The 26,200-nt window shown below is 39.3% G+C and overlaps 1 protein-coding gene and 1 pseudogene across 2 annotated transcripts in view; one reads left to right on the plus strand and one right to left on the minus strand.

Annotated features, from left to right (window-relative positions):
- Window positions 1-26,200, plus strand: part of LOC5569376 (dual oxidase maturation factor 1) — a 413,009-nt gene that overhangs the window by 266,229 nt on the left and 120,580 nt on the right. The window lies entirely within an intron of this gene.
- LOC110676524 lies at window positions 4,197-4,532 on the minus strand (annotated as a pseudogene).

Consider the following 26,200-nt stretch of genomic DNA (forward strand, 5'->3'; position numbering starts at 1 on the left):
TTGAACGTTAGGTGCACGCATGATTGCCAGTCACGATGATTGGCATGATACTCGAAGAAGTTCCGCACCATGAAGAACTTCTTCTGCTTCTTCGTGGTATCCAGGGAAATGTAGAGGCAAATCTGCGAGTCAGTATCATGCCGAAGGACATCCAGCTATCTCGTCGTATCCGTGGAGAACGCGCTTAAATTGAATTGCAGCATTTCAAACAAAACGGCCCTTTTTAGGGTCACATCACAACAATGCATTTGACGTAAAAGAGTTACAACCTGAGAAATTTCATCTATTTTTATTAATTGATTAATTAATTTGTTTATTTATTAATTATAATTTTGGATGATTAGTTTTCAACGGAGATAAATGGCAAACAAAATTTTACCTTGGTTCCCGTCGCTCGGGTCAGGCGGCGGTAGCATTTTTGCAGTCTTCTCTGTGTGCGTATTTCGATTCAATCGACAATTTGCTGATTATTTTTTAGCTCTTTGTTTGACAAGTTGACTCTGATCGCTGTAGCATGCATTTACATGTAGGTAGCGACGATGACAACGGCATTATTCAAAGTAAGTAAAGTTTGTAAGGATGCTTAAAATACATCCCCGAGTCCGATTTCATCTTCTAATCTCGTACCAATCAGCTCATACGGTTGAAATAATTAAATTTCTGTTAGAATCAGAGATTTCCTTAGAAAATTGTCTACATTTAGGCGTTTTCATCGCAATTCTTGAAATTAACAATTTATTATTTCTTTAAGTATTGCATTATTAGGAATTTAGCATGCATATTCGGATTCAGGGAACTCATATTTATAATGAAGAGTCGTTTTAAAAAATAACAATAATCGCATTGACAAGTGATCAATTTCACCACGAAATGGGTTTCCTCTATTTTTTATTTAAGGGATGATTTTTAGCACTAAAAACCAAGGAAGGAAATCTAGTGATCATGATAAAACAAATGATGCATCGTGATTGCTCTTTACCATGCGATCAAAGCAACAACGATAAACCCTTAGTCGTCAAGCCATCACAACAAACTCCGCTCCGCGAAAAATGAATCGCTCTGGCCAGGAGCTGACGATCAATTGTTCGCGCATCAAAGTTTTAATTTTGGAGGATTTTTCTGATTGCACTCCACGATTTGTCTCCTAGCTTGTCGTTTTTAATCTGAAGGTCAATCGTGCATGGTATGTGAGAAAGTTTATCCGTGAATTTTAAATTGATTCGTATTAATCGCAACAAGTTACAATATCCGACAAACCCTTTATCCTACGACAAACAGTTCATCGTGGTGAGGTGTTGAAATCATGTTGCAGCAAGAGCGACGGCTCTCTTGGGGTTTATTCAAATATTACGTAACGCAAAATTTGCCAATTTTAGACCCCCTCCCTCCCCCACGTAACAACTTTTGTATGGAAAATTTTAAATTTTTGTATGGACCGTAACACTATGTAAAACCACCTCCCCCCCTCCCCTGTTGCGTTACGTAATATTTGAACGAACCCTTGGACCGTTCAAATACCGTGTTGTTTGTAGTTAGAGCTGATATTTTTCCATCCTTGCTAAAAACACATATGTTAAAAAATGAGCTTAGGAGGCTGATCGTCGTACTTGTTTACCTGCATTCAGTTGTTTGGCATTTTCAACATTATTGAAAACAAACAAGTAAAAACATTAAAAATGATCAATTTTACCCGAAATTACGGTACATGTAAACTTCAAAACGTCAAAACCTTATAACAGCAAGAAAAATGTGCTTTTCTATGAAAAATAAGACATGCCTCGATATTTACCTATTTTTCAATATTTTAGTTATAAAAATCAATAGTTTTCATTTTTGGAGTAGATTCGTAGAAAGATTTACAATCGATTGACACAAGAATCTTGAAAATCTATGCGGGCGTTTGTAAGTTACTAACAGTCAAAATCTAACCACTTTTCGTGACGCGAGCGATTTTGCGATTTTCGAAATTGTACCCCAGTATGTTGCCGTAGAACGTTATCCAACGTCAAAAAAAACATTCAAGTGAGCTTGCGACAAGCAGAGGAGCCTCGAATCCATATTTTGGGGAGCAAGATTTCTATCAAATTTTTTCTTTCAGTCTCATGACATTCATGTTCTATCACACATGATTATCTAAAGCCACTACATATCGAATTCAATAAGCAAATCAGTTGGTTTTCATGATTCAATATTTAGACATTCATGTTTGTTTCTCATGACAACCTAATGTTGATACACATGTTCTTATACCGTGGAATCAATGACGAAACCCATATGACTACCACACTCAAGTCAGGAGGTTTTCCTCATTGCGCAAATCTAAAGGTAAAACACACGACCTTGACGTGTAGATTTTTCTCAGTGTAGAACAGCGCGCTGCTTTTGCCTCTGCGAGGGAGCGAAAAATTGCTAAGCAGAGAGACAACGAAAGATGAGCGAGGAAGATGCAGAACAGAGCAAAATTCCATAAAAAAGAGTGCCAGCACAACTCCGCGATGGCTGTTTTGTTCGGGCCGGGACACTCAAGAGATCTTTTAAAGTGTTAGTAAATGTAAGCATAGCAACAAGAGAGAAAGAATACCCGAACAAATCCTAATATTTTTTTGTACTCTCACTCAAATCGTTTGAGGATCTGTGTTGCATCATCAAGATCTGTATAAAAAACATCAAAATCGCCTTACTTTTGTATCGCAGAGTAGTTCTGTCAAGCCTGGTTGTTAGGACGTGGCCAGTGCAACTCTCGACTGTTGAAAGATGCGTCAAGCTTGTCCAACAGCCCATGCTAAGTTTGAAAACTCTTATTGATTAGCGAATAGGAAGGAGTCAAACCTCATTGAATCGTATATGACTTGACACCTATCATGTATCTTAGGTAATCAACACTAACATAATGTCGAAAATCCAACCCTGACGCTATTAAAAATCATTCAAATAGCTTCAAAATAAGTTTTTAGTTCATATTTCAAGCATTTAAAATAAATGAAAATAAAACTTTTTTTGTGTTGATAAAAACGGAATAATTTGTTGACGAAATCGGAAGGTGACAAAATCGGAGCGTGACAAAATCGGAACGTGGTAAAAACGGAACATACCTGTACCAACATTTCCAACAGTATTGATTACACCTTCGAAAACTGTGAATATTTCTATGCAAAACTGACCATAATAAAAATTTGAACTATTTTATTTATTTATTTATTTATTTATTTATTTTGACGTTGGATAACGTCTTACGGCAACATACTGGGGTACAATTTCGAAAAACGAAAAATCGCTCGCGTCACGAAAAGTGGTTAGATTTTGACTGTTAATAACTTACTAATGCCCGGATAGATTTTCTAGATTCTTGCACCAATCGATTGGAAATCTTTCTACGAATCTACTCCAACAATGAAAACTATTGATTCTCATGGCTAAACTATTGAAAAATTGAGAAATATCGAAGCATGTCTTATTTTTCGAAGAAAAGCACATTTTTCCTGTGTATTCCTGACACAGACATCATTGAGAGATATCTTAGCCACTTTCGTCTTTCGAAGGGAAACGCCCCTTTCGGTCTTCTTCTTACTTCTCTCTATTATCTCGTGTTCAGTCAAAGCCAATCAAATTCCACTTCACGCGCACGCGCACGACCGCATTTTAATTCAATCGTCTTCGGTAATCTTTTGGTGTGTTTCTGTCTAAGAATGGAATGAAAACCCAGTTCCATGGATTGTGACTACCACCAACCGTCCTTATCAGGACGACAATTTAATTTTGAAAGAGAGTTATGAGAATTTTACACCGTGAAGAGCGACATTACTGGTGAATGGATGTGATGGATTCATATTTCGATCAGTCATTTGCCACATGCATGCCAAAGCAATCAGTATAAACTTGTCGAATTGAAAGCTAAAACTTATCAGCAACAGCTTTGTTGATGATTTGATTTGGTAAGAAATTGTCGATCGAAACCAAATAAGCGCATAGAGAAAACTGCAAAAATGCTACCGCCGCCCGACGGGAACCTAGCTAAAACTTTGTTTGCCGTTGAAAAACTAATCATCCGAAATTTAAATTGGTAATTAAATAAATTAATTAATTAATAATAGGTGAAATATCTTAAGCCGTAACTCTTTTACGTGGAATACATTGTTGTGGCTCTGAAAAGGGCCGTTTTGCTTGAAATTGCGTCCTAATTCAATTTAAACTCGTTCGCCACGGATACGACGAGCCAGCTAGAAGGCCTTCGGCATGATGGTGACACGCTTGGCGTGGATCGCGCACATGTTAGTACCCTCAAAGATAGGCCTCGCTCGCTTCCTGCTGGGCCATGACGCCAAGCTGTGTAATCGCAAATCGGTCTTGAAGTCCTGAGCGATTTCACGGACCAGGCGCTGGAAATACAACTTGTCGATCAGCAGCTCCGTAGAATTCTGGTAGCGACGGATCTCACGCAGAGCGACCGTTCCTGGCCGATAGCGATACGGCTTCTTGACTCCTCCGGTGGCTGGGGCGCTCTTGCGAGCGACTTTCGTGACCGGCTGCTTGCGAGGGGCTACTTTCCAGCCATCGTCGTAGTAGTGTTCTCTGGACGGATTGAAACAAACGAATGATTGAATTTGCGCGGCTGCCGGTCCCTTTTATGACCTTCTCTTGCGAGCGAGCGAGACGAACAGTGAACAGCGAGCGAGCAAGAAGAATTCATCCATCGCGTACCGCATAAAAGCAGCCGAGCCGGCGGCCGAGCATCAGTTTTGTTACAATCGTTGCCGAAGTTAGACCGGCCTCGGAAAAGGAAGCGCCAAGCGTGACAACATCCAGTGCATCATCACCAAGCCCGCCATCCGCCGTCTGGCTCGCCGTGGCGACGTCAATCGTACCTCCGGTCTCATCTACGAGGAAACCCGCGGTGTGCTGAGCTGAAGTCATCCAGAATTCTGTCGGCTACGCTCTGAAGTGGCAGGGCCATACGCTGTACAGATTTGGAAGCTAAATCGTCCCCATCACCGACAGCAAAACTACCACTGAATTCACAAAACCTGAGCATGAAATGGCGATCGACGATATCCTCACCCAACCGTCCTTTTCAGGACGACAATTTAATTTGGAAAGAGTTTCGAAAATATTTCACGCAACATTATTGGCAATAGTCACAGCAACAGAACTGTCGGTGAATCAAAAATAATAGTTTTGGTGAAATTTTTAGTGATTTGCGGTAAACATTTTACCAAAATCAGTAAAATTCCAACAATATCTACAAATTTTGTTTACCGAACGTTCCGCTGCTGAGTTATTATCGAAATTCGTGACTCACCCTTAGTGTGTGGACAAGAAAACCAGCATCAATAATTTACAATCATTAAGGTGAAGAAGAATCGAAGCCAAACCTCAAATTTTCAAGAGCACGGATCTGGAGAACCGAAAACCCGTTTGAGCTGAAAACTTAATCGATTGGTCACCACCAGCGAGTGACCAATCGATTATGTTTTCAGCTTAAACGTATGTATTGAAAATTTGAGGTTTGGCTTCGATTCATCTTCACCTTAAGCTGCTGCAAATCCAGTGTCCGGTTTGTGAAATCGCTGGCTACGAGATGGCTGAAGAAAATCAGCTCAAGCCGCTTGTTCAAGCGCCCATCATCATCGCCACCGCAAATCTTATCGGGCGAGGAGGATTTCAACCTGTTCGCTGGCAAAATGTGTCCGCGTTACTCGATTCTCACAGTTCAATCGGCCCTTTTCAGTGCCAACAAATGTGTCCTAAAGAGTTATTTGTGTAATATTTGCTAATGTGTTTACCATATTCTTACATTTATTCATCTCGTAGCATCATACAATATCTGATTAGTTATGAATAATTGACAAAACGACAAATCGAGAATGTTTCCGAGTCGTGCTGTCGGAATGCAATAAATATATTTTCTATTGTTAAGGAATGATTCAAATATTACATAACCCAAAATGTGCCAGTTCTAGACCCCCTCCTTCCCCACGTAACAACTTTTGTATGGAAGATTTAAATTGTGTATAAGGGCTGTAACACTATGGAAGACCCTCTCCCTCCCCCTGTGACGTAACGATATATTTGAACGATAAGGCCTGATGTCGTCACTGCGTTCGCATGTTTTCCAATCTCCGTTGTGATGCGCCGTCATTGCCAAAGCCAAGATAAAATTTTCCTCAGTACCGCCAGATGCAATTTCTTCTTAGCAGACGCAAAAGTTATCTTCTTTTTTTGACGTTGGATAACGTCTTACGGCAACATATGGGGGTACAATTCAGAAAAACGAAAAATTGAGCATGTAACGAAAAATGGTCAGGTTTTGACCGCTAATAACTCAGTCATTTATCGATAGATTTTCAATATTTATCCATGAATCGATTGGAAATTTATCTACGCGTCGATCCAAATGGAGGACACTATTGATTATTAGCAACAAACTATTGAAATATCGTAAAACGTTGACCCCTTTCTTATCTAACCAATCACGTTCAAGCACATTTTTCGGTTCCGCTTCCCACTATAAAAGCGCACCGCACCCTGCTTCTTCCCTCATTCTTCTTTTTGCCGTCAGACTGTGAACACGGTCGGCGAGCAAATTTCGAGAGTCATTCGCGTCCTCAGTTCAGTTTTCAATAGGACGCGAATACAACACGCATTAGAACCGAAGAACCACGCATTTCGGAGCCGCAGCAACTGAAGCCGCTCATTTGAGTGCACCAGCCAGCATAATCGTTTTCGGCCAGAAATCGTCGCTACCAGCCAGTGCTCCGCTGTCATTGCCATGCGGGAGGCTAGCGCGGTCATTCTGGTTCATTAGATCGAGCGGCACAGCCGTCACCGTCCGTGTAATATTCCCTAATTTGTTCGAGATGGCTGAAGAAAATCGACCAAAGCCGCTTGTTGAAGCGCACATCGTCATCCGCACCGCTAATCTCATCGGGCGAGGAGGATTGAAACCAGTGCACCGTCAAAATATGTCCGTGTTACGCAAATTCAACAACTCAATCGGCCCTTTTGAGAGCCAACAAATGTGTTTTAAAGAGTTATTTGTATAATATTCCCTAATGTGTTTACCACATACTTGCTATAATCTCTTAATTCATCTCATAGCATCATACAATAATTGATTTATTACGAATAATTGACAATACGGCAATTTGGAGCTGTTTCCGAGGATGCTGCTGCAGTGCCGTCGGGTTGCAATAACAGCATAATGCTAATCTGTACATCCCTTACCCAGACATCAGTTTCATATAGCCTATTTCCCAGATAAGAAAACGAAGAATATGAAAGGAGGAGCATCATCTGCTATTCTAAGGGTATAAAGCATTCCTCCTTCGTTGAATCTGGTTTCATTCTGTTTTCGCTTTCGAGCTGGTAAGAGCTCCTCCAAACCTGCTCAGCTCCTCGCCACCAGAGGCAAGCTGTTGTACGAGATGGCTGAAGAAAATCGACCAAAGCCGCTTGTTGAAGCGCACATCGTCATCCGCACCGCAAATCTCATCGGGCGAGGATTGAAACCAGTGCGCCGTCAAAATGTGTCCGTGTTACGCAAATTCAACAATTCATCAATCGGCCCTTTTGAGAGCCAACAAATGTGTTTTAAAGAGTTGATTGTGTAATATTCCCTAATTTCCCCTTTTCAGGGCCACAAAATCAATGAAAAGAGTTATTTTGAATTAATACATTTGAAAAACAATTCTTCAATATAATCTCCCAAGCTTCTGAATACATGTAAAGTGATTATTTTGTATTAACACAAAATAATAACACACAATGTCTATAATAAATCAGAATTGACATGCAACAAATAGTGTGAAAATTAATTGGATTTTTAGCAAAAGAAATGTTTCATAAGTTTGTGACTGTCTCAAGCCAGCAAATAGAAGAAGCTAACGTTATCCAACGTCAACTTGGCGGTCGTATCTCGGAAACAACCTCTTACTTTTTTAATCATCATTAGACATCCATAAACTAGAAAACATTGAATGTATGTGATGCCAACGAAGTATTAAGAATCCTTGAAAGGAAATGCTATTTGGTACCTACTTGATCAAATTCACCCCAGTGATCAATTTGCCCCCGGATTACGGTACCTGGTTAAAAACGCATATGACGACATTTTGTCTGACCCTGCGAGGATTTTCAACATGGATGACCCCATTAAACATTTGACAGTTCAACAGCCGACTAAATTGGTTGAAAAATTGGTCGATTGTTGCACCGACGCTTATGGAAGTTTAACACAGCGATCAACTGATCAATCGCTAGATTAAATCGGGTGACCGAGGAAATCTGATGTTTTGTAGGTCAACTTGCTTGTATTTTACTTAAAATACCGATTTATCCACCTATTTAGTAGGATTGCGTCGGCCCACCCTATTAAGTCGGGTGATATTCGGTTGATCCCAGTGTTAATCTTCCATAAGCGTCGGTGAAACAATCGACCGATTTTTCAATCAATTCAGTCGGCTGTTGAATTGTCAAATGTTTAATGGGGGAGACTGCTTTCTTTGTAGTACCGTAAAATGGGGTACCTTTGATAATGCGGGTAACCTTGATAGTGCGGGACCCACCACATACTAAACGAAATAAGACAATATCTGTTAATACGTTAATCAAAACGAATGCAACAGTAAAGAATAATAGTATGAAACTTCATGTCAGAGCTATTTTCATTTGAACCGAGAATATTTGAGATTTAATATTGTAACGTTGTTACATAGTTGTAACCGTTTTCTTTATTTTCGATTGGTTCACTTTTCGTCTCGAAAAGTTGAGTGAAATCGTTTTATAGTTGTAAGTAATAAGATTGAATTATCAATATAAATATAAGTAGTAGAACGCTAGTAGCGCTGTTGTCACAAAACTGATTTTAATTATTCTTTAATTATGGTTTTTCATTGGTTGTTCAATGCCTTGTCGTTGTTTATGTTTTTATAATTAATTTGACACTTTGATGCCCGGTAGTCAGGCTGTCAGTTCGTGGCAAACTAGATGTTGGTAACACGAACAGCAGCGACATTAGCATTCTTAGGTTAATGCTTCTACTGAATTATCCCTTTTGCATCGGTAGCGCCTCCAGTGGTCGGTTTTAGAATCACTCCAAAACCTTTTTTAGGCGCAATTTTAAGTCACTCGCCTTTTTTCTTAAAAACTGATGAGTAGACGAGAGAAATTTGACCAACCTTTTAAGTTTAAATTGCGTAAGAATTATAAAAGAAAAAGAAACGCCAATCAATAGCTCTTTTCCGAGTTAAACGACTTACAAAGAGGACGTTGTCCCGAAGCAGTGAAAGTTTTTATACAAATTGTTCACAATCGTTCAACCACGTTATATTATCGGGAAATTATCTGGAAATTTAGTGGAATAGTTAACAGGCCCAAGTGCATGGAAACACGAATTTCCATTTCCTTTTGTTAGAATCAGTGACACAGATTGTAACAAATTAAAGAAGTGGCTACTCGAGGCTCAGGAACGTAAATCCTTCACGCGAAGGTGTTTCTGATGGGGCTAGAACCGGACAGTAGGTCGCCAGAGGATTCGAACGCTCCGGATTCTTTTAGCGGATCCAGAAGCTTGGCGGTTTGTAGGCTATAGGCCTCATCGTCCGGCCAGTAATACGCCAGTGCACCTACGGGCCAGGGAGAACCCCCACGACTCCCGGGAATTGTCACCAGCAGCCAATTACTGGACAAATTCCCCCAAACTCAATTGGCCTCGAGTAAGCTGGCGAATCGAGCCAACATCAACTGCTCGAATCGCATCGCAGCGCGGGTCGGCATCAGCGCAGCCGAGACCCAATCCAGCTGACAGCATAAGTTGGATTCGTGCGCACCACACCAATACCAACACGACTATCGCCACATCAACCACCCCTACTACCGTCACCTGGGAGGGAGAAACCAATACGAAATTTATGTACGTCAAGGTGAGCCGAGATTCTGCTGTCACGAACTGTCACTGTGAGCCCAGATCTAAAACAATGGACAAACATGATAAAAGCGCGTAATTGATTGAAACGTTTTTTTGCATTTTACCAAATGTGGCAAAAAAATCGATTGAAAAGCTATTCATGCTTATTCAAAAGTAATATCACAATAGCAACTTTTATCCTGATTGAATATAAAGTGTTCAAATACGCATTATTTTACTTTTTCCAATAAAAACAAAAATTAAATGCACAGAAAACTTTGGCCCTTTTTCCATGTTTGTCCAGAACGATCGAAGGAACACAACAAAAGAAAACTAGCGATTTACATCAAGTCTGCCTTGATTGTCGTTGGCAAGCTGGAGTTTTCTTGCAATTCGAAATAACTTTGTGTCATATTTCGAGTGTAATATCGGTGCCTCCCTCCCAGACCGTCACCATCGAGCATCTTTACCACCATCATCGCAACCGCCGTTGGATCGCCTGAGCTCGAGCCGGAGCCGCACACACAAGGTTAGATCCACCCTTTTTCTTCTATGTATATTTCTGATAAAAAAAAAGTAAGAGGTTGTTTCCGTGATACAACCGCCAAGTTTACGTTGGATAACGTTAGCTTCTTCTATTTCCTGGCCTGAGACCGTCACGAACTTATGAAAGATTTCTACTGATAAAAATCCAATCAATTTTCATACTATTTGTTCCATGTCAATTCTGACCTATTATGGACATTGTGTGTTATTATTTGGTTGGTTCGGTTAACACTTCAACACCGATAGAATCGGTCGATGGAAGAAGAAGCATGAGCGGTAATTCTTGCTCCTCACACAAATATTCCGGTTGAACGTTAAGTCCACGCATGATCAACTAAGATTGGTTGCTTTAGTGGGTTCCGAAGCCAGTTTGAGGTTGAGGTAATTTTCCAAGAAGTCCGTGAACTCCATGTTCTCCTCTTTGCTCAAATCGATGTTAAAGTTGCCAGTCACGATGATTGGCATGATCTCCTTTTGATACTAGAAGAAGTTCCGTACCGATTTCATCTTCTAAACTCGTACCAATTAGCTCATACGGTTGAAATAATTGCCTACATTTAAGCGTTTCCATTGCAATTCTTTTTCGGATTCAGGGAGCTCATATTCTTTATGCAGAGTCGTTTCAATAAATAACAATAATCACATTGATAAGTGATCAATTTCACCCCGATTTTCTATTAAAGGGATGATTTTTAGCACTAAAAACAAATTTGTAAGAAAATTTTGGCACATGAGCCAAAGAGGCTGACCGTCGTACTTGTTTCCCTGCATTCAGTTGTTTGGTATTTTCAACATTATTGAAAACAGACAAAAAAATAAACATGAAAAATTATCAATTTCACCAGAAATAACGGTACCGTAAAACGGGGTAACTTTGATAATGCGAGACTCTCAACATACTAAGCGAAATAACAAAGTTCCTGTTAATCTGTTAAGCAAAACGAATGCAAAAGTGAAGAGTATTAGTATGACACTTCATGTTAAAGCTATTTCCGTTGGAATCAAGTACATTTGAGGATTTATATGCAAATATGGAAAATTTATGAGATTTTAGCAATTTTGAAATGCTCTCAAACAATCTGTTCTACGATCACTATTTGATGAAGTCATAATGAATTCGTCACTTATACTTGATAGCCTAGTTATAGTAGAACTCGAATTCGGTCTCAAAACTCTTAGCGAATACTATTTTTACAAACTGGGACCATTTTTGTAATCTAAGTCAGAAATTTCCATATAGCGTTAAACGCCTAAAGATATGCAACGCCCTACAAATGTTCCGTAATTCATTCAATTTTGTTCGAGTGATGCTCCATTATCAAAGTTACCCCAAAACAGAAAACCGACTTTCGATTCTATGAAAAATTATATATCCATTAAGAATAAATCTATTGGAAATCTATCAACTGGAATCGATAGTTAGGATACCAGTACTTGTTTTAAAAATATGAATTAAAATTCTTTGAAACAGCATGCATAAATATTCAAGTTTTCTTCGAAAAAACTATCAAAGTTACCCCGTTTTACGGTACATGTAAACTCCAAAACGTCAAAACCTTATAACAGAAAGAAAAATGTGCTTTTCTATGAAAAATAAGACATACTTCGATATTTCCCAATTTTTCAATAGTTTAGTCATGAAAATCAATAGTTTTCATTGTTGGAGTTGATTCGTAGAAAGATTTCCAATCGATTGGTGCAAGAATCTTTGAAATCTATCCGGGCGTTGGTAAGTTATTAACAATCAAAATCTAACCACTTTTCGTGACGCGAATGATTTTTCGTTTTTCAAAATTGTACCCCAGTGTTGCCGTAAGACGTTATCCAACGTCAAAAATAGAACGGTTAGAGTAGAGTCAGTCTGGAAATTGTTCATGTACCAGCTGGCAAAGGGACAAAACGAAGCACGGCCGTGCGTTTGAAAAGTAATAGTAGGAGTATAGGAGTTGTTTGTTTGGATCAATACACTCGCAACTAAATAGCGGTCTCGGAGTTGTCTTTGATGAGGAAAGAGAAATTGATTGGTTCGGGGTTGGATTAGCTTTCCGAGTTACATCGGACTAAATAGGGTTGTTTGAGTTTCAGTTATTGCGTTTGAGTTGGGTCGGTTCGGTCAGGAATTTCGAAACTTTGAAGGACTCGCCCTGAGTCTCGCCGGGAAATAGAACTTGCTGCTTCAAATGCAAGCGACTTCGTCGGCTTGCTTGGTGCTTAAGTGAAGCTAGTTAATCGAAATCCAGGATCGGTTCCAACACCAAAACTGTTACAATATACGAATATAAAAAATCAGAGAGGGTTGTGTACAAGACACGACCGCATGACGTTAACTACGCCGAGTGGATTTCTGCATTTGAATTTTAGTCGATTGTCATAGTTGCAGCCTTCCTTTAGTTCAAAATTTAACATAATATCGTGACGGTAGCAACATTTTAGATTTTCAATTGACACCCAGTATATTGCCGTAAGACGTAGTTAACGATAAAAGAAGAATGAGCGAAGAAGCAGAAATTGGTCTGCTTTTATAGTGTGCTTCCCAACCCATGTGTTTAGTTGCTTAAGAAAGGGGGCGACATTTTCCATATTTTCAACAGTCTATCGTCAAAAATCAAAAGTTTTCTCCATTTGAGTAAAATGTTGTGATGCTGTTTGCGTTTGACGTGCAAATCCAGCCCAACTGGGCTTCAAACGCGGTAACACAAGTAACCAAAGGATACTTAGCAACCATGATCCATATCACCGCCAACCCAGCAAAGAAAATCAAACTTTGGCATCGCCTTCCTTGTTAAAAATCTTACCGCATTTGGTGTTCCCGCACTTGAAATTTGCATTTCAAACGCACACAGCACAGATCCTACCGATTGGTGGGAAAATATTTGAAATCTACCTATAAATGACTGAGTTATTAGTATTCTAAATCTTACATTATTTCGTGACGGTCGCGACATTTTAGATTTTAAATTGACACCAAGTATATTGCCGTAAGACGTAGTTATCGTCAAAATAACTAAGGAAACAATAAATCTTCGCTCATCAATGGATTTCGTAAATGTGGCCTACCGTAAAACGGGGTATCTTTGATAATGCGGGTAACTTTGATAGTGCGGAACCCATTACATACTAAACGAAATATCACAATTTTTGTTAATCGGTTAAGCAAAACGAATGCAAAACTGAAGAATATTAGTAACACACTTTATGTAAGAGCTATTTTCATTTGAGTCGAGAACATTTGAGGCTTTTTATACGGATATCAAAAATTAACACAATTTTAGCATTTTCGAAACGCTTACAAACAACCTGTTCTATGAACACTTTTTGATGTAGTTTTGAATAGTTGGCCACTTATATTTGACAGCCTAGTTATCATAGAACTTGAATACGGTCTCAAATCTTTGAGCGGAAAGCATTTTCACAAACTGGGACCATTTTTGTAATCTAAGTCAGAAATTTCCATATAACGTTAAACGCCCAGGGGTATGCAATGCCCTACAAATGTTCGTAGTTCATTCAATTTTGTTCGATTAATTCTCCATTATCAAAGTTACCCCAGAACAGAAAACCGACTTCCGATTATATGAAAAATTATATATCCATTCAAATTCAATCTTTTGGCAATCTATCAACTGCATTCGATAGCCAGGGTACCAGTACTTGTTTTAGAAATATATTATAATTCTTTGAAACAGCATGCATAAATATTCAATATTTCTTCGAAAAAACAATCAAAGTTACCCCGTTTTACGGTACATCCATTTGACGCCAATGCCATTGATTATAAATCATTTCCAAGACCTGATGGAACTTCCACAGACCCTGAACAAATATTACCGTGAATTCGGGTGAAATTGATCAGTAGGGTGAAATTGATCACCGTGTCCCTCGATTTTGTTTCTTCCTAATGGAGCACAAATATCAATGTACCTGCAGTGAATGAACGTTGTTTGTCGTAACTATTGTTGAATTGTGTGTTGTAAAGTTTTTTGCGTTAAGGAATGTTTATTTCTATGAAAATAATGTAAAATTCCAAAATCATGTGCGGTGCAGTATTGACAAACATTCATAAACTTCTAGTTCTAAACAAAGATTTGAACATGGTATAAACCTGAAAGTTTGTGATGATGCTTGAGATATATCCCCAAACCAGATTTCATTACCAAAACTCGTACCAATTTGCTCATTCGGTGGAAATAATTGAATTTTTGTTAGATATCAGGAAATTCCTTAGGAAATTGCATACATTTAGGCGTTTTCCGCGTAATTCTTGAAAATTAACTATTCATTATTTCTATAATTATTGTATTGTTAAGAATTTAAAAAGCATATTCGGATTCAGGGACCTCACATTTATTATATAGAGTTGGTTTGAAAACTAACAATAATCGCATTGACAAGTGATCAATTTCACCCCGAAATGAGATTCCACGATTTTTTATTTTAGAGATGTTTCTTAGCACTAAAATGACATTTGTTAGAACATTTCGGTACTTGAGTCAACGAGACTCACCTTTGTACTTGTTTTTCTGCATTCAATTGTATGGCATTGTCAACATTATAGAAATCAGACCAGAAAACTCGTGAAAAATGATCAATTTCACCCGAAATTACGGTACCCCAAATAAATGAAGAACTCCCGGACAAGGCTGTCTCACTTCCAGAAACAGAAAATCCCTCAAAATGGTTGCGCATTCTGAACGAAAAATTATTGCCTGGTCAACTTGCCCTATTTCAAGAGCATCGTAATGAATGAACTGCTTTGGGCAGGACTTGCTAAAGACAGCAATTTGTTTTATCTTTGGCGTAATACAATGGATGAAATCGTAGGATCGCCGGAATTTATGTTTATTGATTCTTCATTTGTAACAATCAATTTCTGACGCAGGAAATCAGTTCAATAGCGATTCTGCTGTTGTACCTGTAATCTGGTACTGAAGAATGTGAGCAACATTTCGAAAGACGCCATCAAACGAACGAAACGAGCCTATCCATCCGTAGCAACAAGTGAAGAGTGGGGATGAATTTTCAGAAAGACGGAGCAAAATAAAATTGAGAAAGCATGAGCATGAGAGCATGAGCATATATGACCGTACAATTCGTAGTTGCTACTCCGTGATTGACTAGAGCAATCGAAGTTGCACAGGGAATCAATGAATGGGGCTTGGGATTAGCTTACCATTCTTCAATGTGCACAAATTAAGAGCTCAAATTTTAAAAGCCAATAACGGCGCCGGCCACGTCCTTACGGTCACCGGGGAAGGGAAGGAATGTTAGCTAGACAACCGTTGTTACTAGAGACCGAAGAATCTTCTGCATCTCCACAGTTGTCATGGAAAGGATATTCGGTTAGTGGGATAAGGTAAAGATCTAGGAGTCACCAGCGGTTAGTGATGCGATCCATGATACATTCACGCCTAACCCGTTTAAGGTGACACATCTCGGAATCCAAACATGGCAGGTACAATGGCCGGCTTGTGCCCCTACTCACGATTTCAAAGGCACTAATCTGTTGAAATAATGAACGTACAAGGTCAATCTTCTTATTTTAAGCTTTCTGCTAGTGCACAAAGCTAAAATAGGAATTTCACTGAAGTTTGATGCCTCTTTCGCGAGATTTGTGCCTTCAAAGTTTTGGTACATTATTGAATTATGATTCCAAGCTGTTTCACCTTAACGCCACTATTTATTCATGCCGCGCGAGCGACACACAACACGATTGATCCTGCTCACATCACCCGCCCCCGCAGGAGCAAGCGACGCAAGCAAAGGATCAAACACTACTGACCCTATCCGCGAATCACGCCACTATTTATTCATGCCGCGGGAGCGACGCGCAACACGATTGATCCTGCTCACATCACCCGCCCCCGCAGGAGCAAGCGACGCGAGCAAAAAATCAAACACTACTCCGGAGCAAAATAAAATTGAGAATGAAGAAACAAAAAGGCGAAGAATTGAAGAACGTGAAGGAATACGATTGGAGGCCTTCCTTTCCACGGACTCTGGAGCCGAGTTCTCAGAGTCCGTGGTTACACAGCAAAGCCATGCTGAAGGTGTCTGGGTTCGATTCCCGGTCGGTCCAGGATCTTTTCGTAAAGGAAATTTATTGCGATCTGTCAAACTTGGGTACCTCTTGCAGTAGGGGAAGTGGTTGCAATATGAACAGGGGTGGTAAAATGACCGTGCCTTTTACCGGGAAAAAACAATTCTGATTGAATTTTTATCACTCACGGACGATTCGTAGCATAAATCGGTGTGTTCGGGTTGACACGGAGGTCAATTGAAGGGAAAATATCAACAAACAACTAAGATTTTAGAAAACCACGTTTGAAAATTGAAACTGCTCGGGAGTCTTGAGGTTTTTCAATGAGGTGAATATTTAGGTATGATGTCAAATCTGATACCTTCAGATTACTTTTTGGATGAGTTACAATCATTAATGGATATACAGTGACCCCACGCAGTTGAATCACCCACAATTTATGAATCAGCTGATTTCAAAAAACAGAATTATTATCAAACTTGTCACAAAACATCATAGAATTATTTTTACACATAGTTTCTTATCAGTAAAAATAATTCTGTGATGTTTTGTGACGAGTTTGATAGTAATTTTGTCTTTTGAAGTCAGCTGATTCATAAATTGTGGGTGATTCAACTGCGTGGGGTGACTGTACAGTATTACAGGGGTAGAATTTTTTATTTGGTACAATATAATAGCTACCAATACTGCATCAACTTATAATTTACACATCCATCCTTGGCTGCGAAAATCAGCACTGAAGTGTCTGTATACCCATATCTCATGGAATGTAACTTGTCTTATATCTATGAAAAATCTGATTTTAAATCATGATATTATGATTCAAGTATCTCTAAGCCCTAGTAATCCTAAATTGTGATTACATATCACGAAAGTAATATCGTCCTCTTGATGCTACAACTAGATAATTCAAAATTTGAAATGTTTGACTTGAATATATCAAAACATTTTTCCTAATTAGATCTGCACAATATCCATAGCTCATAACCGTGTCATTCAAAATACACAAGTTAAAGTTTATTTTTCAATCATATTCTCTGCGATTAACCATCACCTTGTAAAACGGTTATACTTTCAAAGTTGCACATCTTAAAATTTTGATTTTCCAGTCATCTACAGTAACAGGCAGCTTGTACCTTTGATATAATGCATCGAACAGTCAAGCCGTTCTCAAACCAAACATCTCACAGTCTATTTCGCATTCTGTGAAAACAAAAAATTTAACGATAATACTTTCAATTACAATTGATTAACGAAACCTGATGAGCCGGACAGTGTTGCCATCATTAGAATTTCCAAGTCCTCCGGCACGTGATTGATCGATGAGCCCATTTCGATTTTGAACTTGATGATACTTTTTCTCTCAGCAACTTTTGTCTTTTGCCCGGATGTTCGTGCTTGCCATTTCTCAATAACAATTTTATATACAAAAAATGCAGAAAATATTAAAAAGCCGGATATATTCGTGTAATGGTGATATTCCAAATGGAACGTTTTTTCAACAGCTTTTCGATGTTGCGTTGCATCTTGGTAATTCATCTGCGAAAGCGTTACACCAGCGACGAATAGTGGCATGGTAGTCGGGTTTAGAATGACAGTACAACTTCTAGTATCGTAAAACGGGGTAACTTTGATAGTGCGAGACCCACGACATACTAAACGAAATAACAAAGTTTCTGTTAATCAGTTAAGCAAAACGAATGCAAAAGTAAAAAGTTTTAGTATGACACTTCATGTTAAAGCTATTTTTGTTGGAATCAAGTAAATTTGAAGATTTATATGCAAATATTAAAAATTTATAAGATTTCAGCACTTTTTAAACACTCACAAACAATCTGTGCTACGATCACTATTTCATGAAGTCATAATGAGTTCGTCGCTTATCCTTGATAGCATAGTTATAGTAGAACATGAATTCGGTCTCAAATCTCTTAGCGAAACCCATTTTTACAAAAAGGGACCGTTTTTGTAATCTATGTCAGAAATTGCCATATAGCGTTAAACGCCTGGAGGTATGCAACGCCCTATAAATGTTCCGTAATTGATTCAATATTGTTCGATTTATACTCCATTATCAAAGTTACCGTAAAACGGGGTAACTTTGATAGTTTTTTCAAAGAAAACTTGAATATTTATGCATGCTGTTTCAAAGAATTATAATTTATATTTTTAAAACAAGTACTGGCATCCTACCTATCGATTGCTGTTGATAGATTGCCAAAAGATTTATTTTGAATGGATGTATAATTTTTCATATAATCGAAAGTCGGTTTTCTGTTTTGGGGTAACTTTGATAATGGAGTATGCTTCGAACAAAATTGAATGAATTACGAACATTTGTAGGGCATTGCATACCTATAGGCGTTTAACGTTATATGGAAATTTCTGACTTAGACTACAAAAATGGTCCCAGTTTGTGAAAATGATTTTCGCTAAGAGATTTGAGACCGTATTCAAGTTCTATGATAACTAGGCTGCCAAATATAAGTGGCCAACTATTCAAAAGTACATCAAATAATGATCGTACAACAGATTGTTTGTAAGCGTTTCGAAAATGCTAAAATTGTGTTAATTTTTAATATTCGTGTAAAAAGCCTCAAATGGTCTCGATTCAAATGAAATCAGCTCTTATATGGAGTGTCATACTAATATTCTTCAGTTTTGCATTCGTTTTGCTTAACCGATTACCAGAAATTATGATATTTCGTTTAGTTTGTGGTGGGTTACGCACTATCAAAGTTACCCGCATTATCAAAGATACCCCGTTTTACGGTACCCCAAAACAGAAAACCGACTTTCGATTATATGAAAAATTATATATCCATTCAGAATAAATCTTTTGGCAATTTATCAACTGCAATCGATAGTTAGGATACCAGTACTTGTTATAAAAATATATATTATAAGGCAGCGTCCATTAATTATGTAACGCTAAAGTTGGAAATTTTCGACCTCCTCCCCCCCGCTCCGTAACGCTATTTGTATGAAAAATTTTAAATTTTTGTATGAGTCGTAACGCTTGAGCCTACTCCCCCTCCTCCCCCTTGAGCGTTACGTAATTTATGGATGCCGCCTAATTCTTTGAAACAGATGTCTAAATATTCAAGTTTTCTCCGAAAAAACTATCAATGTAACCTGAAGTCATAATGAGTTCGTCACTAACCCTTGACAGCCCAGTTATAGTAGATCATGAATTTGGTCTCAAATCTTTTAGCGACAACCATTTTTACAAACTTGAACCATTTTTGTAATCTAAATCAGAAATTTCCATATAGCGTTAAACGCCTAGTGGTATGCAACGCCTCATAAATGTTCCGTAATTCAATCTATTTTGTTCGATTGTGACGTATACGCAAACTTTCTTATCTGGACGAATTGTGAGTAGGTTTGTTCAGCAAAGTTGTAGGAAATGATCATACGAATAAATTTGCCGAACAAACTTTTTTCTCGGTTTTGCTTACAAACCGAGATAATTATGTATTTTTGATAAAAAATACTTTGTTCTCGCGTCTTTTATTTTATAGTTTAATTGGCCTACTATGTTTTACAAAGTTTGTATACAGTGGAAGCTCGTTATAACGACAACTTTCATAACGACAAAAGCTCGCAATAGTGACATTTTTTGGTCCCTTGGAACAACTTTGAAGTTTTAGCTGTTTTTTATAGCGTTTTTTCTCTATTATGACGGTCCCTTGCGATATCATTGTAACGACTGCATTTATTATTTGCTACATGTTTGCCATAGTTGTATTTCTTATAGTTTTTATATTATTTGAGTTTTTCGAAATTCATCGTCTTTCCATCCACCTGTATTTCGTCTATTCGTAAGCGTGATCACCGGGTCGGAAGCCAACATAATCCGATTGAATACATTGACGATGGCACGAAAACTATCGCGTGCAACACTCAGCGCAGATGCCGTAATGAGCTCTTCAGCCGTATGATTTTCCGTTAATTTTTGTAAACACCGCAGTTTGCTCCTCCCACACATTTTGGAAAACGCCTTAAGTCTACTTTTTTTCAGCTTCACTTTCTTTGGTTTCCTGCACCACTTTTCCATCTAACCAAACTGTATGTGCACTTAAAACACGTACTTTTGAACGACAGCTTTTCATCCACAGATTTCGAAAATGTAACATGAAACATCTGATCCGGTATCTAGACATTTTATTATCAGTGTCAGCCTTTGAAAATCGTTGACGAATAAAACCAATTAAGCTTTGAAATTGTTCTACTATTGTAAGAGTGGCGAAATCACGACGTGCCACTTTCATGTTGATAACTGACTAATATAAGGTAAATGTACACAAATATTTTCAGCACTCTTACTCGCCTTAATCGCAACACTCGAGGTGTAATGCTAGCAATCGAATAGGTACAATTTTTTCATCGATATATTCAAAATTCGGTTGCTCCTTGCCACACTACGACGATGCATCATCGTTGAATTCCAATCTGCGGTATACTTGGCGTCTAAATATTTTGACGTTGGATAACGTTTTACGGCAACATACTGGGGTACAATTTCGAAAAACGAAAAATCGTCCGCGTCACGAAAAGTGGTTAGATTTGGACTGATAATAACTTACTAACGCCCTCATAGATTTTCAAGAATCTTGCACCAATTGATTGGAAATCTTTCTACAAATCTACTCCAATAATGAAAACTTTTGATTTTCATGGCTAAACTATTGAAAAATTGGTAAACATCGAAGCATGTCTTATTTTTCTTACTGTTATAAGGTTTTGACGTTTTGAAGTTTACATGTCCCGAAATTTCGGGTGAAATTGATCATTTTTCATGGTTTTTCTTGTCTGTTTTCAATAATGTTGAAAATGCCAAACAACTGAATGCAGGAAAACAAGTACGACGGTCAGCCTGTTTGGCACATATGCCAAAATTTTCTAACAAATGTATTTTCATCATGCTTTAACTAAAAAATCAAGCAATCCCATTTCGGGGTGAAATAAATCATTTGCTATTGTTATTTTTTTAAACGACTCTACATAAGGAATATGAGCTCCCTGAATCCGAATATACATGCTATATTCTTAACAATGCAATATTTAAAGAAATATTGCTGTGTGCGTTTGAAACGCAAATATCAAATGCGGGAGACTCGCGAAGACGGTCTTCTTTTTCTGTGATTGCTGAGTTTTTTTCTTATTCCACTTTGTGTTTATACCAAGGGGTGGATCACTCTTGATGCATTTAATATATCAGCAGAAATAAATGCATTCAAATGCATTTGAATGTACTCATTTTTTCCTAATCCATGGATTGCTACAATGCTATGGACCAATGCACGAGTTCACTCTTTGACGTTTGAGCGGTGCCGTGTTATTTACGTGACCATGGAAACCAGTGAATTCGGCACCGCTCAAACGTCAAATTAGTGAACTCGTGCATCGGTCCATGGACCTATGCACGGGTTCACTATTTGACGTTTTAGCGGTGCCGTGTTATTTATGTCACCATGGAAACTAGTGAATTCGGCACCGCTCAAACGTCAAACTAGTGAACTCGTGCATCGGTTCATAGTGCTATCGTTGTTGAACTGTCAAACTGCTCTATAAGCAAACTACAACAGTCTGTGAAAGTGTTGTAAATACCTCAATCTACCATTTATTGCCGAGTTGGAGCTCACAAAATTCGTGGTCCTGAATTCTCCTGCAATTATTGGAAATTGGATATCGGCGGTGCAGTATCGGCATTCAATCGAAAAATACTAAACCTCTCTGTAAACATTTTCGTATCGAATCAGAGGAGTAGTACCTTTGTGTAATTAGTAACTAATTGATTTTTATTGCAGCTTTCAAGTCCAACACAATGGGTTCATGGGATGAGAAGCATCAGCCGTTTGGGAGTTTATATGGTGATAGCTGTGATAGTTCTTAGAGAAGATGTATTTTGCTACGATTCTGCTATAGAGAGGTGCAGGACCGATAGATTCTGGATTACAGGATCAGTGAACAATCAAAAATTAACAGCCTGGATTAAGGAGCCACACCTAACGTATGGGTAAACTTAAATATAACACGCGATTCAAATATACAGTGAATCATGAACAATTTTTGTAGTATTAATTTACGTGATTTTACGATGAACACCAGATAACAATCCATAAAACGAAGGTCGTTACGAATAACATTTCTTTTTCTATGACGAACAGCGACATTGGAGAACTGATTCATAGACTGAGAAATTCGCTTTCACAGCTGTAGGGCATTCAGTTTCCTGTTTAATAGTGCACATTTCGTTTAACACTGGATTACTGGAGTAGTTTTTACAAGTACGGAAATCCGAAAAAATATGCATGATTGCATCCAACCGAGTCGGTGTCTTCTGCGGACTCATTATATGCAAATTAAGGGTTAATTTGTCTTTGGTTAAGTGCTGCACAGCCCAATGGTAGTGAAAGAAATACAAAATATTTATGGTCAGAATATTTGCAGATATCTTACATGCAAAAGTTAATCCAAAATAAGCCATGTATTATCAGAATACCAGCTACATGTAAGATGTGGGAGTTGGAAAGAGTCAAGTTAAGTATTGAAAGTTTCATACATAATTATACATTTTTCAAGAAATTGCTTTTATTAAATACATATTTATGATTGGTTAATAATCTTGTCTTTGGAACTGTATAACGCCATACGAATAATTAGACCGTCCTTCACAAAGCTTTTGAAGTTGACATGCCTTTAACAAAATATTGAAAAAATCGGCTGGGTGGCATCATATCTGCTCAAATTGAAATGAAGACCTAGAAGAAATGAATTTTATGTTAAATAACAGCTGCAATATTCATTAATTGATTGATTATTGAAGTTTGAACAGGATCAAAATATACGAAACGTAACAACTTTTCACTTTTTTCATAACAAACAACATGTTGCTATGATGATACGGGGATGTCATGAAAGGTCATGGATAAGTTGATGTAAATGAAGAAAAAATGCATTTGATGCAAGTTGATGCACATTAAATGTACATTGGAAAAGTGATCCACCCCTTGGTTTATACCAATTATGCGCAAGCCGTTCAAACCCTCACATGAACCTCTCAGCAAAAAATGATTGAGTTTGCATCACATCGAATCATAAATAGCCGTTTGAGTGAAATTTCATGCCAGCAAACGTAGCAGACATTAGAAATAATTAATCTTCTGCTTAGATTTATCAGCAACTTTGGAAAAAAACTGCTCCGCTGATTGAGGTTTTTAATAACAATTTACTTTGAACACAATACTTTTCACTTTTTCAGCCATAAAAACGGTGGGCTGCATTTGACGTTTAGTGAGAGGGGAATCTGGGCTGCATATGACGTTGATATTTTTCCTCTTCGCGAATCTCTCTCAGTCCGATACTATTCCCCTACGGCGTTGGAGCGCCTCACCAAGCGTTGGAGCCATGCAAACGAACACAGCTATATACGCTTTGACCACCTTGGCTCGATGAGTACCCTTACTTACTTACTTATTTGGCTTTACATCAATTATCTTGATAAAGCCTCGCCAACAATATTTCGCCAATTCCCTCGGTTCATGGCCGCTTCTCTCCATCCTCGACTGTGACCCACGCTCTCCAGGTCCTGGTGTACCTGGTCAATCCACCTAGCTCGCTGCGCCCCACGCCTTCTTGTTCCGACCGGATTCGTGGCGAACACCATCTTTACAGGGTTGTTGTCCGGCATTCTTGCAACATGCCCTGCCCAGCGTATCCTTCCAGCTTTAGCGATGAGTACCCTGCTTGACCAAAATCGGACCGGCATAGTTCAAGCCGGTGATGTTGAAGGCCGGAGACGGCGTTACCCTTTGCTTTGGAAGGTCCCCCATGAGCTGCGTGATGTTGGCTGGATTTGCGCGAAAGCATTTCACACACGATTGTCGAATTGTTGCCCGATCCCGGTTGCCGTAGCAATCAAAAACGACGTCTGATTGCAGAAAGAAGTCCAGCGGGTCCAACGTGAAGAAGCTCTTGGTGCATATTACGGATCAAGCAGCGTATTACCGGGCTTGCATTCGGGAGAATCAGTTGGTGCTTCGATTCGATTGGCAAGTTGGAGTGCTTGAGTCGTCCGCCGACCCTTAGCACGCCGTCGTCGGTGAGAATCGGATTTGGGGAGCGCATCCTTGAGTTCGTTCCATTCGATTTGAGTTCTTGCGTCTACAGGTTCGTCCCAATGCAGTTTGCATTGCCACAAGCGTTGTATAAGCAGCTTTGCAACCAGAATGGAGGGTGAAAATAGTCCTAGTGGGTCGAAGTGCTTGGCAACCTCTGAATAAATGATTCTCTTCGTGGCGGGTTCATTTTCTGGCTTGGAACATTCAGCAATCAAAAGCTCGACGGAGGTCGGCTCCCAGAGCAGGCCGAGAACTTTGACATGACGATCTGCAAGCGGTTTCAACGATTCTCGTTCGTCCTCTGGGATGAGTGCTAGCAGTTGAGGGGCGTTGGAGCACCATTTGTGGATTGGGAACCCACCACGTGCCAACATATCCTTCAGTTGGCGCTGTGCTTCGATGGCTTCGTTGATCGTAGCAGTCCCTGATAAAACGTCGTCAACGTAACAGTCGAATTTGATTACTTCCGCTGCTGCAGGAAAATTTTCAGCTTCGTCGTTGGCAAGTTGTATCAGGCTTCGAGTTGCTTGAAAGGGTGCGGAAGCTGTACTGTACGTAACGGTCATCAGTTCGAGTATCTTCAAGGCTTCATTAGGATGCTCCCTCCAATAGATGCGTTGCTTATGCGTGTCGTCGGGATGAACAACGTTTTGGCGATACATTTTCTTTATGCCCGCCGTGAAGACGTATCGATGTTGACGGAATCGAATCATGATCGAGAGGATGTCGCTCTGGACTACTGGTCCCACCAGCAGGGCTTCGTTGAGAGACAGGTTCGTCGGAGCAGATTTGGCGCTTGCTTCGAAGACAACTCGACACTTGGTTGACGAGCTGCCTGGGCGTAGTACTGCGTGGTGCGGCAAGTAGTATGGCTTCAGGTTCGGATTGTCGTTGGCCGAGATGCAGATATTCTCGTATGAATTCCACATACTGCTCACTCAGTTCGGGATTTCGCTGGAGCCGATTTTCTAGCATGAAAAATAGTCGCAATGCTAGGTTTCGGCAGCTGTCTATCTGGTCGGCGTTCTCTTTAAGCGGCAATCGAACCACGAATCGTCCTGTGTTGTCTCGTGAGTAGGTGAACGAAAAATGGTCTTCACATTGCTGCTCCTCAGATGATATGGTGGCTGCGTTTGGAACTTCTTCGGTTTCCCAGAACCGTCGAATCATTCCTTCGACAGAATCGAGAGATGCAACATGGGAATACTGGATCGTTTCATCGTTGCTTGCTGGCCGGTAGGCACCAGTGACCAGCCATCCGAGGTGTGAATTGCGGAGTTCTGGAAATTCATCGTCGAGTCTGATGAGGCCTGGAGTCATTAGGGCGAAAAACAACTCCGCGCCGATCAGCATATCAACCTTGTCCGTTTTGAAGAACAAAGGATCGGCCAACTGAATACCGTCTGGTAGCACCCAGCTGGTAACATCGATGTCGGTTATCGAGATGGTTCCAGTGAAATTGGGAGTCACTAGGCACTCCAGTGAGGCACCGAGATTGGAATTGCACTTCCACCTTGTCTCGTGCTAGACTTCTGACGTTGTTGATGCCGGAAATCGGTACGTTGGCACGCTTCTTCTCCATGCCAAGGG

This window comes from Aedes aegypti, chromosome 2 (assembly GCF_002204515.2).
Source record: "Aedes aegypti strain LVP_AGWG chromosome 2, AaegL5.0 Primary Assembly, whole genome shotgun sequence".
NCBI classification, from domain to species: domain Eukaryota; kingdom Metazoa; phylum Arthropoda; class Insecta; order Diptera; family Culicidae; genus Aedes; species Aedes aegypti.